General features: G+C 38.3%; 2 long non-coding RNA genes across 2 annotated transcripts; both read right to left on the reverse strand.

Annotated features, from left to right (window-relative positions):
- Nucleotides 1-1,502: 1,502 nt before the first annotated feature.
- Nucleotides 1,503-3,104, reverse strand: LOC123038031. Its single transcript, XR_006417729.1, has 2 exons — nucleotides 2,653-3,104; nucleotides 1,503-1,840 (listed from the first exon to the last, which is right to left on the reverse strand). It is a non-coding gene; the product is annotated as an uncharacterized LOC123038031 (long non-coding RNA).
- A 9,664-nt stretch (nucleotides 3,105-12,768) lies between these two features.
- Nucleotides 12,769-13,953, reverse strand: LOC123038032. Its single transcript, XR_006417730.1, has 2 exons — nucleotides 13,917-13,953; nucleotides 12,769-13,105 (listed from the first exon to the last, which is right to left on the reverse strand). It is a non-coding gene; the product is annotated as an uncharacterized LOC123038032 (long non-coding RNA).
- Nucleotides 13,954-16,963: the final 3,010 nt, after the last annotated feature.

Genomic DNA, 16,963 nt, shown 5'->3' on the forward strand with positions numbered 1-16,963 from the left:
AAAAATAAGGTAACATAGTAATAGTATAATTGCATATATAACTATTTTTACTAAAATAATGTTTTTATACCCTTGCAGAGGGTATTATAATTTTGGTCAAAAGTGTGCAACGCAGTGAAGGAGACATCTCCGACCCTATAAAGTATATATATTCTTGATCAGGATCACCTCCTGAGTTGATATAGCCATGTCCGTCTGTCCGTCTGTCCGTCTGTCCGTCTGTCTGTCCGTCTGTCCGTCTGTCCGTCTGTCCGTCTGTCTGTTTCTACGCAAACTAGTCTCTCAGTTTTAAAGCTATCGAATTGAAACTTTGCACACACCCTTCTTTCCTTTGCACGCAGTATATAAGTCGGAACGGCCGGGATCGGCCGACTATATCCTATAGCTGCCATATAACTGAACGATCGGAAATGCCACAACTTTGGTGTTTGTAAAGTTAGGAAGTTGGGATTTTCTATGTGTTTTGTATTTGGCCATTCAATTTGACGTACCAAATTTTATAAAGATCGGCCGACTATATCCTATAGCTTCCATATAACTGATTGATCGGAAATGCCATAACTTTGGTGTTTGTAAAGTTAGGAAGTTGGGATTTTCTATGGGTTTTATTTTTGGCCAATCAATCCTACCTACCAAACTTCATAAGGATCGACCGACTATATCCTATAGCTGCCATATAACTGATTGATCGGAAATGCCATAACTTTGGTGTTTTTAAAGTTACGAAGTTGGGATTTTTTATGAGTATTAAGAATGCATCATATGAATAATTTTGGAAAATATAATTTACAGAGTATTCTGCAAGGGTATATCAACTTCGGCTCCGCCCGAAGTTAGCTTTCCTTTCTTGTTTTATTTTATTTTAACCAAAAACAATAAAGGAAGAAAACTTTGGCTAAGTTTATATTCTGTTGCAGCTGTTACAAAAATTAAATATTCTATATTTCGATGCTCGGTCTCTTTTGCAATACTGTTTTTAATCGTTACTATGGCAGCTTTATGATATAGTCGTCGGAGTTTCGTAAAATTAAAACCCAAAAACAACGAAGTTATATTCCTATTTTCTTTTTTCCCGACTGTTTTTATGGGAGCAATATGTTACCGGCTCTTGCTAAGTTTGATCCAAATAGCTTTTAAACTGGGGGACTAGTTTGCGTAGAAACGGTCAGACGGCCGGACGGGCATGGCTAGATCGACTCGCCTGGTGATGCTTATAAAGAATATATCTTCTATGTAGTGTCGGAAATAAACCATTTACAGCGTGGCGAATTTTTCATAGGGGTATTAGAATTGCCAAAATAAAAATTGACAAAAATAAATAGAAAATAATAACACAACATTTCCGGAGGTCACTTCCGAATGATTAAATGTTAATATTAAATTTATTTAAATCTTCTTGAAGAAAGTTTTCGACTAATTTGCGCAGTTCTATAACCTTTCAGATAAAATAACAATGTTGGCCAAATATTTGCTAAATTTTATGGAAACTAATTTAAAATCAATTTTAATTTGAGTGTCACCTTTTTATTTGGTCAACCAAATTATAAAGTATTGAACTTCATAGGATTATATAACATCATACTTAATTCTGATAACAATGGTATAAAAACAAATATTTAAAAATAGCTAATTTTTTTTGATTTTTGAAAACTGGAATCCTTTTGATCTCAAATATCGGATGATGAACGGTATTGCACCCAACGTAATACTAATTCTAGCAGGTGCAAATACTTTGTGTACGGCGTAGGCCACAACAAAGGAGCTTCCTGTAGCTACTTTCTCTGCAATTGCTGGTGACGCTATGCCAAGAAATTCCAGAACGGGAACCAAGTTTATTCCACTGCAACAAAAAAAGCGTATTAATAGTGAAATGCATATATAAGGGTCGATTTATAACACAGTAGACGCGTAGTTAAGAATCGCAACGGGAATCTAATTAATATCTTTTAACCATCTTTGAGCTCTCTTAAGGGGGTTTTTTTTTTTGCTTTATCTTAAAGAACAACTTCTTGAGAACATTTCCCCAAATTTTCATTGAGATTTGAGCAGTAGAAAAATAGTTACACCCAAACTTGAAACTTTAAACGCGAATATCTCGAAATGGTGTTTTTTGAAAAATGACTTTGCGATGATATGGATTGGCGAAAAACTACTGAACCGATTTTCTTCAAATTTTTTTGTAAATGTTCGTATTGAATTTTATTAGTACTTGAACGATCGTTTTTTCATGTACAAATTTTTATTTCGCCGAAATAGATAGTTTTGTAAGAATTTTTGCGTCCAAAAACGTCATTTTTTGCATAAAACGTTCCCGTAGGTACAAAATAAAAAAATTTTAAAAAAGTTCGTTCAAGTAAAGAATACTACTTTAAACTAATGAAATATTTTTATTTTTTCGGTTTCAGTTGACCCGTTCGTCCTGGGGAATTATCACCGCAAGGCTCTAAAAAAAAGGCATTTAAGGGAAACAGCCACACCTTAAAAACTATTAAATATTTTTTTAAAATTTTTTGCATAAACATTGTCAACAATCTAAACTTTCAGAACATATAATCATTCATTTAATAAAGCAATAAAAAAATCCATAAAAAAATCCAAACTTTCCTATTTTTTTTTCGACAAAAAAAGGTATACCCCTCCTTAATACCTTACCTAGATACGAGTACATAGAAACCTCCAAGTGAAATTAACGAAATTCCCGCATGGAACGCCACAATGGAAACTCCATATTCCTTAAATGCCCGTTTTAGTTGCTCTTTTTTATTAAATTTTTCACCTCCAGATGTCTCTGTGGAAACCGACTTCGATGGGGCGGAAGACTTTGTGGCTGATGACTGAGACGTCGATTGGGTACTGTAGCTTCGACGCGTGTAGAAATCGTCTACAAGTATTAAAGTATATTATTAAAGACGGGCTTGGACTAGTAAAATTTAAATTATTTTTTCTAGTTCTTCAACATTTTTGTATAGCGTTTCACATGTTTTTATATAGGAGGAAAACAAATATTTTTTTTTGCACTCAGCGAGAACCGTGTTCAATTGATCGACCGACGTTGGAATTCACTCAATAAGATAATTTCGGTGATGATTATCTGTAAAGCTTTAAAGCATCCCCAATAGCCCCAAACAATGAATGAATAATGAATAAAACATAAACTTACCTTTACTAAAAAAGGGAAAACTAATTTCAATTACAAACAAATTTATTTTGCGAGAAATTTAAATTGCTTGGTTAAACAAATTTGAATGTGAAGGAAGGATATTACAGAGAATATAGTATCAGTTTGGATGCCCTATGACCGGCGTGCCATGATAGCACGAGTTTTTCATGTAAAAGTGAATAGACCATTACGTACTTCATGTAAAAAGGCAAAAGTATGGTCTTCATACTTTTTGGATTGAAAATTGTATTTATGCAGAAAAATTTGTATCGGCAAGAAAATCGAGACGACGGTGGTTTACCGTAAAAATTGTAATATCGTGGACAGCCATTGGGCTGTTGTAAAACTTCTTGAATTGGAAGTACACGTTAATGTCGAAGCCTGCAATAGAGATAATACATTTGCAAATTTATCAAGTAAGGCGAAATGAATTTGAAATGTATGAAGCTGTTCGAAGTGGAAATTTCTTGCTTTTCCTACAGTATATTTAAACAAGAAAGGAAAGCTAGCTTCGGGCGGAGCCGAAGTTGATATACCCTTGCAGAATATTCTGTACATTATATCTCCAAAATCGGATATTCATATGATGCATTCTTAATACTCATAAAAAATCCCAAATTCCTAACTTTAAAAACACCAAAGTTATTTCATTTCCAATCGTTCAGTTATATGGCAGCTTTAGGTTACAGTCGGCCGATCCTTATGAAATTTGGTAGGTCGAATTGATTGCCCAAAAATAAAACCCATAGAAAATCCCAACTTTAAAAACACCAAAGTTTTGGCATTTCCGATCGTTCAGTTATATGGCGGCTATATGATATAGTCGCCCGATGCGGCTCGTTTCGACTTATATACTAAATGCAATAGAAAGACAACTTTTGGGAAAGTTTCAAGCTAATAGCTTTAAAACTTAGGAATTAGTTTGCGTAGAAACGGACGAACGGACGGACATGGCTAGATCGACTCTCCTGCTGATGCTGATCAAGAATATATATACTTTATAGGGTCGGAAATGTCTCCTTCACTGCGTTGCAAACTTATGACTGAAATTATAAAACCCGCTGGTATGGTATGGTATAAAAATATCTTTGTAAAATAGACGACAAATGTTTTGTAAAATTAAAAAAATAACAGAAACCGTGGGTTGCAATCTGCGAATTGTTCTGAGATTGCTAAAATGTATTATATCTTGGAGTATATGGAATTAATTTAGGAAACAACAAAGTTATAGTTACGAACGGTCGGACATGGCTAATTCGAATCGGCTGGTGATGCTGATCAAGAATATATATACTTTACAAATATATATTTTCAACTTTGACTTAAGGTGAATAACATTGAACCCTTAGATGGTTCAGGGTTTTTTTTGCCTTTCAAAATAAAAGGAGTTTAACTTTTTATAATTTAATTGGAATTTGAAATTAGGCGTTGTTTTTGTCTTTGAATGCTAAGTCTTTTGTTAAGATTCTTAATTCTAAAATATATTCTAATCTTAAAATAAAACCTTTTTTATTTCCAAACTTATACTAACATTTTCGGCTGCGATTATTAAAGTTTCTTTACATTCTTTGTTATTTTAAAAGTATCGTCAATGTAGTGTACAAATATAAATTCTAATTGTTTTATTTTTTCAACGGCACACATTGGAAAAAGTCATGTTGCTCAAGAGTTAATTCTGTAAAAATTCGTCCGCAGACAACCTTTTCCTTCAAAAAACGAACACGCACTGACCAAAACCCGAACGTTTAGACAGCCTTATGTTATTGTATCATGGCCGCTGCCAGCTGTGGAGCCTCCCGCAAAGTTTTTTGAGTGTCCATATTGGTTGTATGAAATGACCAGTCTATATGTTATATGGTTAGTGATACTACAAAGCGTGAAGGTGAATTGAGTTTTGTAAAACACACTATTCGTAAGACTATTAGTTTTTTCATATAAAAGAAAAATGAATTGACTTACGACAAGTAAGTGCACACAGGATAAATTGGTTTTCCATCCCAGCATACCCTATTTAAACATTAGTTATGTTTCTGCTCAGTTACAGTTTTCTAATAGACTCCGGTGTACTGATCACCACGCAGTACCTGCTTACAGTATAAGCATCTTTATTTGGAACTTCAACAACTTGGTTGGCAAATCTCTTGAGATTGAGGACCTCCTCCAGGAACGCAACATTGACATTTTAATGATCTTAGATACACATTTTACCAGCCGACGATGACACCTGCAAGCAGTTGCCATTAGTTTGGTCACAGGGTTTGTCAGAATTTCGTTTGGTGCTGTCTACTGTCCACCTGGTCACCACCTTTTTTGGTCTTCTGAGGAATATATGCGTCTATTTGGTTTTGTAGGTAGCCGCTTCCTCTTTGGAGAGGGTTGGAATGCGCACCATCGTTTCTGATGGTGCAGGCGCTCGTGCCTTCGGGGAAACACCCTGATGTCAGTTATCATTGACACAAACATGCAGATTTTGGCTGCTGGCGGACCCACTCATTTTCCTTGGATCACTGACAACCTTCCGACGGCCATTGATTTTGCAGTGTACAAAGGCATCCCCTGCAACCACCTTATTGCCTCAGAGTGTCCGGGCCTTTCCTCTGTCCTCTTTCTCCAATATTTTTGAGCGGCTCATGCCTAGTAGACTTCTATCTATTAACGCCTTTGAAGAAGCACTTCCGAACCACCAGTTTTGTTTCCGTAGTCGCCATTGTGCTATCGAGCAAGTGCACAGAGTAGTTAACAAAGTTCTAAGTGCTTTCAAAGATCACAAATACTGCTCAGCCGTTTTTCTCGACGTTCGACAGGCCTTTGACAGTATTTGGCACGAGGTATTGTTCCACAAGCTAGTGCACCTTTTGCGTGAGAAACTCTGGAAGCTCATCGAATCGTTCATAGATAACAGGGAGTTTGCTGTAAATATTCGTGGACATCGTTCTGGACTTCGCCCAATTCGTGCTGGTGTCCCACAGGGAAGCGTCCTTGTTCCGGTCCTGTACACAATTTACGCTTCGTATCTGCCAAGCCCAGTTGCTCGTGGTATACTCCTGGCCACATATGCAGATAACACTGCATTTCTTGGTAGCTTGCTGGTAGCACCACTACGAATGCTGAGACGAATTTGAGTGCTCGGCTTCTCGATGAAACATTAACACGTTTGCCTCTATATTGATGGGAATAAGCTTAAGCACGAAGAAAAGGGGACGATTTGTAAATCCTCAAGTCGACACCGGAATCGTCTGCTTACACATACAAACTCTCTGGCAAGACGACACCCGGCCCAAGAATGGAGGACCCGCTACACGCTTTTTTGGGATTTGTGGCGTGTTAAACAAAAATAAAAATAATGAAATAGACTTCGGTATGCTAATCGCCACGCAGTTTCTGCTTGTCAGCTTCAAAAGACATAAAAGTAACAACAATTTAAACAAACCTCAATAACAGTTTGCCTATCATTCATGATTTCCATTTTTTTAACCAGTGCATCTCTTTGGCCTTTTATTATAGTTTTTAAAAGAGTAGTGTGCCCTCATTTCCTAAAAATTTCGTTTAACAGCATTTGCTTGAAAAAAATATAGAAAAAAGCTCATGAATCGCACTTGATATTGTTAAATAATTTAAATAACAATGATGTAATTTGCCTGACCAGATTCGGAATCAGCGCACGTAAATCTGTTACCCAAGTAAATCAATAATGTAAAAAAAATAAGGTAACATAGTAATAGTATAATTGCATATGTGACCAGCGCCTAATTTAGTATATCGTCATCAACCCTCGAAAAGTATCGATAAGTCCCTTTTGGTAGTGTTACCAGACTTATAATTATAGGCAGTCGAAATAGAGTCGTACTCCTGGGCAGAACGTGTTAAGACGCTTTAAGTTACAATTTAATATGTAATATATATTCAACCTAATTATCCCTAAATAAACCTACACCACTCGAAAAGCTACCCTTTACAGTTCAGAAGTGGGATTAGTGTGGTTGGATATGTGTGAAGCGGAGGAGTTGTGCCAAAAACTCTAGGAAAAGCAGCGAAAATCGTCGGCGTGGAAAGTTTGCAATGGGATGTGTTCCCAAAGGTCTATGTGACAACGGAAATTGCAGATTACGGATGTGTTCCAGTTCTACGTGGCAGGCGGTTTCAAGCGAAACAGATCGGGAGTCTTAGTGAGCCTGTGGCCGCAGAAGTCTCAAGAGCAGCAGAAGTCTCAAGAGAAGCCAGAGCACATACACACAAACCAGTTGTGAGTATTGGTGAATTTCACAATTCGAAGAAAATAAGAATTCTCTAGAAGCCGAATTCTCTAGAAGCATACAAGGAGTTTGTGTGTATTCGTAGAGTGAACAAGCAGATTGTGAGGTACATATAGTTGTCTCGCTTGCACCTAGTAGTCAAAAATACCAGGAATTGCCAGAAATGCCGAAGATAGCAGAACTTAAGTGCGACGTGTTAAGATTCCTGCTAAGATCTAGAAACGCGTCAGTTTCGGGCACGAGAGCCGAATTGGTTCAAAGATTAATAGAATTTGAACAATCAGAGGACGTCGAGTTGCCAGCATCAGTGGGGCTCACCATGCAGCAAGAAGAAGCGATGTCAGCTCAGTCAGCAGCAATATCTCAATTGCAAAACGAAATGAAGGAACTAAAGGACATGCTAGCGCAATTAGTTACCGTTCAAATGGGAAACGCAGCACCTGCACAGGCAGAAAATTATCAGCAGCAACAGCAGCCAATTATCGATTTGGATATCGACGAAATCAGCAACGAGAGGAACATTCCTGTACAGGCTACGAACAACGTGAGGCAAGCTTCAGTCAAGGAAATTGCCAACACCTTGCCAGAATATGATCCCAGCGACGACAGTGCCATTTCAGTCGAACAGTTCATCGATCGTGTCAACAAAGTGGTTGATGCCTACCAGTGGGACGAGAAGTTCCTGTTACTTGCCATTTATACCAGGCTAAAAGGTCCAGCCAAGATGTGGCTAGATTCATCGCCCGTTCTACATACTACATGGAAGCACTTCGCCGAGGCTATACAGGACGAGTTTGGTGCCAATCCAGACGAAGCAGAAGTGCATTTCAACATGGCCAATGCAACCAGGCGATCAAAGGAGACGGTAAAGGAGTACTGTTTCAGGATGTCAGCCCTTGGGGTGCGATACAAGCTCAGCGAGGCAGCGATCATCAGATATGTTCGCTCTGGTCTACAACATCGAGAATTGCAAAATAGTATTGCAGCAATTCATTTCTCAACAATGAAACAACTTCGAGATGCAGCTGAGTCTTATTTTCTTTACAGAGGCAGGCCGAGTACGACCCAGAAACCATATTCAACGAAAGCCAGCAACTTCGAGCAGAAGCAGGACACCGAAGTTAAGCCGCCAAGGTCGAAGGAATCCCTGAAGTGTTACAATTGCGGAGAAATGGGGCACTTTGCTAATTCGTGTCCAAAGGAGAGCAAAAAGTCACGCTGTACCAAATGCAACAAGTTCCACGAGCCAAACGGACGTTGCCAAGCTACGAATGTCATGCGTTTAGGAGCCGCAAATCAGGACAATCTGTTCACCCGAAAAATCTGCGTACACTCGCACGATTACAGCGCTTTCATCGACACAGGTAGTCAAGCCAGTCTCATCCGACAAGCAGTTGCCGAGCAAATCAACGCCAAGCGCCACAAGTGCTCTATGAAGATAAGAGGCATTTGCGGAGGTTCACGAATCCTTACAGAAGCGATGACTGTGGATATAGGAATCGATGGGAAGACGATCACAGCAAAGGTGTATATAGCGGACGACGATCTATTGCTAGAGGATTTTCTATTGGGACAGGACGTCATCATCTCCGCTCATCTCGAGCTCAACTTTGAGTCAGGCGATTCAAAAATCCAACGAGCAGTCCATCAGCCGACAACCCCTGTAAATGCTACCAAGATCGCGAAGCTTCTGGAAAATTTTCAGAACGACAAGGAAAGTGAGCAAATGCGCAGTTTACTGGAGAAGTTCGCCAATGTTTTCTCGACAGGATTGGAAGGCATAGGAAAGACAAGCGTGGTCAAAGCACACATCACCGTCGAAAGCAATCAGGTAGTAGCACAAGCCCCATACCGAGTTTCCGAGCCAAAGAAGAAAGTCGTTAGCAGAATGGTCGACGAGCTGCTAAAACAGGATGTGATCACGATGTCAACGTCAGAGTACGCCAGCCCGGTGGTGCTCATCAAGAAGCCAAATGGTAGCGATCGAATGTGCGTCGATTACCACCGCCTGAATAAGCTGATAAAGAAGGAGAATTTCCCAGTGCCGAACATCGAAGAGCGTCTGCAGGAGGCGAAAAGATTTAAGTACTTCTCATCCCTGGATCTCAACAGTGGATACTATCAGATAGAGATAGCACCAGAGAGCCGAAAGTATACAGCGTTCATCACCACAGAGGGATTGTACGAGTTCAAGCGACTTCCGTTCGGATTGAAGAACGCACCTGCAGTTTTCAATCGACTCATGGCAGAGCTACAGAAGAGGGTGCAGAAAGGCGATATGATACACTACATGGACGACATCCTTATTGGCAGCCAAACATTTGATGAGATGTACGAGAAGCTTGCTAGGATCCTGAAAGTCTTAAAGGAGTGCGGATTAACTTTAAACCTGGACAAATGTGAGTTATATAAGCAGTCAATCACATTTCTTGGTCACCAGATACACGCAGAAGGAATCAGTCCTGGAGAAATTAAGACGAACGCCATCAGAATGTTTCCGAAACCAGCAAATGTTACCGATGTGAGAAGGTTTTTGGGTCTCACTGGTTATTTCCGAAAATTTGTTGCTGGGTATGCTATAATTTCAGCGCCATTGAGAAGCCTATTGCTCAAGGATAAGCTGTTTACTTGGAAAACGCAACAAGAAGAAGCCTTCGACGAGTTGAAGAATTGTCTAATCTCAAATCCAGTTGTCATTAGTTATCGCCTAGACGCAGAGCATGAACTACATACGGATGCCAGTGCCGTTGGTTTAGCCGGAGTATTGCTACAGCGTGAGTTGGATCAGCTGAAACCAATCGCTTATTATAGCCGAGCTACTTCCAAACCGGAGAAGAATTATCACAGCTACGAACTTGAGGCTCTAGCCGTCGTGGAGTCATTGGAGCGATTTAAATATTACATTTATGGCAAGAAGATAAAGGTTGTCACCGACTGTAATGCCCTTAAGACGTCGATGGAAAAAAGAGAACTAATACCCCGGATCGCAAGATGGTGGTTGCGTATTCAGGAATTCGATATAGACATCGTCCATCGAGCAGGAACCCATATGAACCATGTAGACGCACTCAGTCGAGCTCCATTCGAAGATGCTCGAGAGATGGATACTGCATGTCTGAAGATAGCAAAGACCATAATCGACGAAGAGGATTGGCTATTTTCTATACAACTACAAGACGAGAAGATTCAGAAAATTGTTGCAGACATGAAGTTGAAAAAGAAAGCTGAAACCGACGAGTACGTGATTGAGCAAGATCGCTTGTTTCGAAAACATAACGACAATTTGTTATGGGTTGTGCCGAAGCAGTTAAGATTCTACATGAATGTCACGATAAGGCCGGACATATGAGCACAGATAAGACAATGGCACGAATTCTAAATATGTTTTGGTTTCCCCGAATGCGAAACTATGTAAAAAGCTACATCAAGTCATGTGTGGGCTGTGCGCTTTATAAAACACCAGGTGGACGTCAGGAAGGTCAATACCACTACGATGACATCAAGCCGATCCCCTTTTCCACGATTCATATGGACCACCTGGGACCATTTCCAAAGAGTTCCAAGAGAAACGAGCATATTCTCGTGATAGTCGACGCATTCACCAAATTCACCATCGTACGAGCAGTGAAAAGTACAGCAACAAAACATGTCCTGGATGTCCTGCAAGAGGTAACCAGCTACCTGGGAATGCCAGATCGCATTGTCACCGATCGTGGAACAGCTTTTACATCCAAAGACTTCGAGAAGTACTGCAAATCAAACAATGTAAAACATATCTTAAATGCTGTAAGGACACCCAGAGCCAATGGTCACGCAGAGCGAACAAACCGAATCATCTTGTCTATGTTGTTGCCATCGAATGACATCGATAAGCGTTGGGATGACAACATTCGATCAATCCAGTGGAGCATCAATACCATGGTAAATAGTACTACTAAATGCTCCCCATTTCAGCTCCTGTACGGTTATGAACCCCGAGATATCTTGAAGAACGCCATAACCAACATCATTCAAAGCCAGGACCAAAAGATGCTAACAGATGCGGAATTGAATCAGCTTAGAGCAGATGCTGCGAAAACTGTCAACGATCATCGAGCTACTGCCAAGAAACGCTACGATGCCAAACATGCAAAGCCAACTGTGTACAGCCTTGGAGACCTTGTGTTGGTCGAGAATGAGCCATTCAGCACGGGCACATCTCGCAAATTGGAGCCTCGCTATAAAGGTCCTTTTATAATCAACAAGGTCCTGCCGAACGACAGATATCTTGTTGAAGATATCCCTCACGCACAACGGAAGCAGAGACACTACAAGTCGGTGTATTCGTCCGACAAGATGAAACGCTGGTGTGAGCTGCCACCAGAGGAGCCAGATGAAGATGACGACTTGGAAGATGATCCACCCCCTGAATCTTGCGAGGACGCAGAGATTTGTCAGGAGAGGCCGACTGTGACCAGCGCCTAATTTAGTATATCGTCATCAACCCTCGAAAAGTATCGATAAGTCCCTTTTGGTAGTGTTACCAGACTTATAATTATAGGCAGTCGAAATAGAGTCGTACTCCTGGGCAGAACGTGTTAAGACGCTTTAAGTTACAATTTAATATGTAATATATATTCAACCTAATTATCCCTAAATAAACCTACACCACTCGAAAAGCTACCCTTTACACATATATAACTATTTTTACTAAAATAATGTTTTTTTATTTTATTTTAACCAAAAACAATAAAGGAAGAAAACTTTGGCTAAGTTTATATTCTGTTGCAGCTGTTACAAAAATTAAATATTCTATATTTCGATGCTCGGTCTCTTTTGCAATAATGTTTTTAATCGTTACTATGGCAGCTTTATGATATAGTCGTCGGAGTTTCGTAAAATTAAAACCCAAAAACAACGAAGTTATATTCCTATTTTCTTTTTTCCCGACTGTTTTTATGGGAGCAATATGTTACCGGCTCTTGCTAAGTTTGATCCAAATAGCTTTTAAACTGGGGGACTAGTTTGCGTAGAAACGGTCAGACGGCCGGACGGGCATGGCTAGATCGACTCGCCTGGTGATGCCTTTCAAGAATATATCTTCTATGTAGTGTCGGAAATAAACCATTTACAGCGTGGCGAATTTTTCATAGGGGTATTAGAATTGCCAAAATAAAAATTGACAAAAATAAATAGAAAATAATAACACAACATTTCCGGAGGTCACTTCCGAATGATTAAATGTTAATATTAAATTTATTTAAATCTTCTTGAAGAAAGTTTTCGACTAATTTGCGCAGTTCTATAACCTTTCAGATAAAATAACAATGTTGGCCAAATATTTGCTAAATTTTATGGAAACTAATTTAAAATCAATTTTAATTTGAGTGTCACCTTTTTATTTGGTCAACCAAATTATAAAGTATTGAACTTCATAGGATTATATAACATCATACTTAATTCTGATAACAATGGTATAAAAACAAATATTTAAAAATAGCTAATTTTTTTGATTTTTGAAAACTGGAATCCTTTTGATCTCAAATATCGGATGATGAACGGTATTGCACCCAACGTAATACTAATTCTAGCAGGTGCAAATACTTTGTGTACGGCGTAGGCCACAACAAAGGAGCTTCCTGTAGCTACTTTCTCTGCAATTGCTGGTGACGCTATGCCAAGAAATTCCAGAACGGGAACCAAGTTTATTCCACTGCAACAAAAAAAGCGTATTAATAGTGAAATGCATATATAAGGGTCGATTTATAACACAGTAGACGCGTAGTTAAGAATCGCAACGGGAATCTAATTAATATCTTTTAACCATCTTTGAGCTCTCTTAAGGGGGTTTTTTTTTGCTTTATCTTAAAGAACAACTTCTTGAGAACATTTCCCCAAATTTTCATTGAGATTTGAGCAGTAGAAAAATAGTTACACCCAAACTTGAAACTTTAAACGCGAATATCTCGAAATGGTGTTTTTTGAAAAATGACTTTGCGATGATATGGATTGGCGAAAAACTACTGAACCGATTTTCTTCAAATTTTTTTGTAAATGTTCGTATTGAATTTTATTAGTACTTGAACGATCGTTTTTTCATGTACAAATTTTTATTTCGCCGAAATAGATAGTTTTGTAAGAATTTTTGCGTCCAAAAACGTCATTTTTTGCATAAAACGTTCCCGTAGGTACAAAATAAAAAAATTTTAAAAAAGTTCGTTCAAGTAAAGAATACTACTTTAAACTAATGAAATATTTTTATTTTTTCGGTTTCAGTTGACCCGTTCGTCCTGGGGAATTATCACCGCAAGGCTCTTAAAAAAAAGGCATTTAAAGGAAACAGCCACACCTTAAAAACTATTAAATATTTTTTTAAAATTTTTTGCATAAACATTGTCAACAATCTAAACTTTCAGAACATATAATCATTCATTTAATAAAGCAATAAAAAAATCCATAAAAAAATCCAAACTTTCCTATTTTTTTTTCGACAAAAAAAGGTATACCCCTCCTTAATACCTTACCTAGATACGAGTACATAGAAACCTCCAAGTGAAATTATCGAAATTCCCACATGGAACGCCACAATGGAAACTCCATATTCCTTAAATGCCCGTTTTAGTTGCTCTTTTTTATTAAATTTTTCACCTCCAGATGTCTCTGTGGAAACCGACTTCGATGGGGCGGAAGACTTTGTGGCTGATGACTGAGACGTCGATTGGGTACTGTAGCTTCGACGCGTGTAGAAATCGTCTACAAGTATTAAAGTATATTATTAAAGACGGGCTTGGACTAGTAAAATTTAAATTATTTTTTCTAGTTCTTCAACATTTTTGTATAGCGTTTCACATGTTTTTATATAGGAGGAAAACAAATATTTTTTTTTGTTTTATTTATTTTGCGAGAAATTTAAATTGCTTGGTTAAACAAATTTGAATGTGAAGGAAGGATATTACAGAGAATATAGTATCAGTTTGGATGCCCTATGACCGGCGTGCCATGATAGCACGAGTTTTTCATGTAAAAGTGAATAGACCATTACGTACTTCATGTAAAAAGGCAAAAGTATGGCCTATTACATGTCTTCATACTTTTTGGATTGAAAATTGTATTTATGCAGAAAAATTTGTATCGGCAAGAAAATCGAGACGACGGTGGTTTACCGTAAAAATTGTAATATCGTGGACAGCCATTGGGCTGTTGTAAAACTTCTTGAATTGGAAGTACACGTTAATGTCGAAGCCTGCAATAGAGATAATACATTTGCAAATTTATCAAGTAAGGCGAAATGAATTTGAAATGTATGAAGCTGTTCGAAGTGGAAATTTCTTACTTTTCCTACAGTATATTTAAACAAGAAAGGAAAGCTAGCTTCGGGCGGAGCCGAAGTTGATATACCCTTGCAGAATATTCTGTACATTATATCTCCAAAATCGGATATTCATATGATGCATTCTTAATACTCATAAAAAATCCCAAATTCCTAACTTTAAAAACACCAAAGTTATTTCATTTCCAATCGTTCAGTTATATGGCAGCTTTAGGTTACAGTCGGCCGATCCTTATGAAATTTGGTAGGTCGAATTGATTGCCCAAAAATAAAACCCATAGAAAATCCCAACTTTAAAAACACCAAAGTTTTGGCATTTCCGATCGTTCAGTTATATGGCGGCTATATGATATAGTCGCCCGATGCGGCTCGTTTCGACTTATATACTAAATGCAATAGAAAGACAACTTTTGGGAAAGTTTCAAGCTAATAGCTTTAAAACTGAGGAATTAGTTTGCGTAGAAACGGACGAACGGACGGACATGGCTAGATCGACTCTCCTGCTGATGCTGATCAAGAATATATATACTTTATAGGGTCGGAAATGTCTCCTTCACTGCGTTGCAAACTTATGACTGAAATTATAAAACCCGCTGGTATGGTATGGTATAAAAATATCTTTGTAAAATAGACGACAAATGTTTTGTAAAATTAAAAAAATAACAGAAACCGTGGGTTGCAATCTGCGAATTGTTCTGAGATTGCTAAAATGTATTATATCTTGGAGTATATGGAATTAATTTAGGAAACAACAAAGTTATAGTTACGAACGGTCGGACATGGCTAATTCGAATCGGCTGGTGATGCTGATCAAGAATATATATACTTTACAAATATATATTTTCAACTTTGACTTAAGGTGAATAACATTGAACCCTTAGATGGTTCAGGGGTTTTTTTTGCCTTTCAAAATAAAAGGAGTTTAACTTTTTATAATTTAATTGGAATTTGAAATTAGGCGTTGTTTTTGTCTTTGAATGCTAAGTCTTTTGTTAAGATTCTTAATTCTAAAATATATTCTAATCTTAAAATAAAACCTTTTTTATTTCCAAACTTATACTAACATTTTCGGCTGCGATTATTAAAGTTTCTTTACATTCTTTGTTATTTTAAAAGTATCGTCAATGTAGTGTACAAATCTAAATTCTAATTGTTTTATTTTTTCAACGGCACACATTGGAAAAAGTCATGTTGCTCAAGAGTTAATTCTGTAAAAAATTCGTCCGCAGACAACCTTTTCCTTCAAAAAACGAACACGCACTGACCAAAACCCGAACGTTTAGACAGCCTTATGTTATTGTATCATGGCCGCTGCCAGCTGTGGAGCCTCCCGCAAAGTTTTTTGAGTGTCCATATTGGTTGTATGAAATGACCAGTCTATATGTTATATGGTTAGTGATACTACAAAGCGTGAAGGTGAATTGAGTTTTGTAAAACACACTATTCGTAAGACTATTAGTTTTTTCATATAAAAGAAAAATGAATTGACTTACGACAAGTAAGTGCACACAGGATAAATTGGTTTTCCATCCCAGCATACCCTATTTAAACATTAGTTATGTTTCTGCTCAGTTACAGTTTTCTAATAGACTCCGGTGTACTGATCACCACGCAGTACCTGCTTACAGTATAAGCATCTTTATTTGGAACTTCAACAACTTGGTTGGCAAATCTCTTGAGATTGAGGACCTCCTCCAGAAACGCAACATTGACATTTTAATGATCTTAGATACACATTTTACCAGCCGACGATGACACCTGCAAGCAGTTGCCATTAGTTTGGTCACAGGGTTTGTCAGAATTTCGTTTGGTGCTGTCTACTGTCCACCTGGTCACCACCTTTTTTGGTCTTCTGAGGAATATATGCGTCTATTTGGTTTTGTAGGTAGCCGCTTCCTCTTTGGAGAGGGTTGGAATGCGCACCATCGTTTCTGATGGTGCAGGCGCTCGTGCCTTCGGGGAAACACCCTGATGTCAGTTATCATTGACACAAACATGCAGATTTTGGCTGCTGGCGGACCCACTCATTTTCCTTGGATCACTGACAACCTTCCGACGGCCATTGATTTTGCAGTGTACAAAGGCATCCCCTGCAACCACCTTATTGCCTCAGAGTCTAGACTTCTATCTATTAACGCCTTTGAAGAAGCACTTCCGAACCACCAGTTTTGTTTCCGTAGTCGCCATTGTGCTATCGAGCAAGTGCACAGAGTAGTTAACAAAGTTCTGAGTGCTTTCAAA

This window comes from Drosophila rhopaloa, unplaced genomic scaffold (assembly GCF_018152115.1).
Source record: "Drosophila rhopaloa isolate 14029-0021.01 unplaced genomic scaffold, ASM1815211v1 contig_36, whole genome shotgun sequence".
Taxonomy (NCBI): domain Eukaryota; kingdom Metazoa; phylum Arthropoda; class Insecta; order Diptera; family Drosophilidae; genus Drosophila; species Drosophila rhopaloa.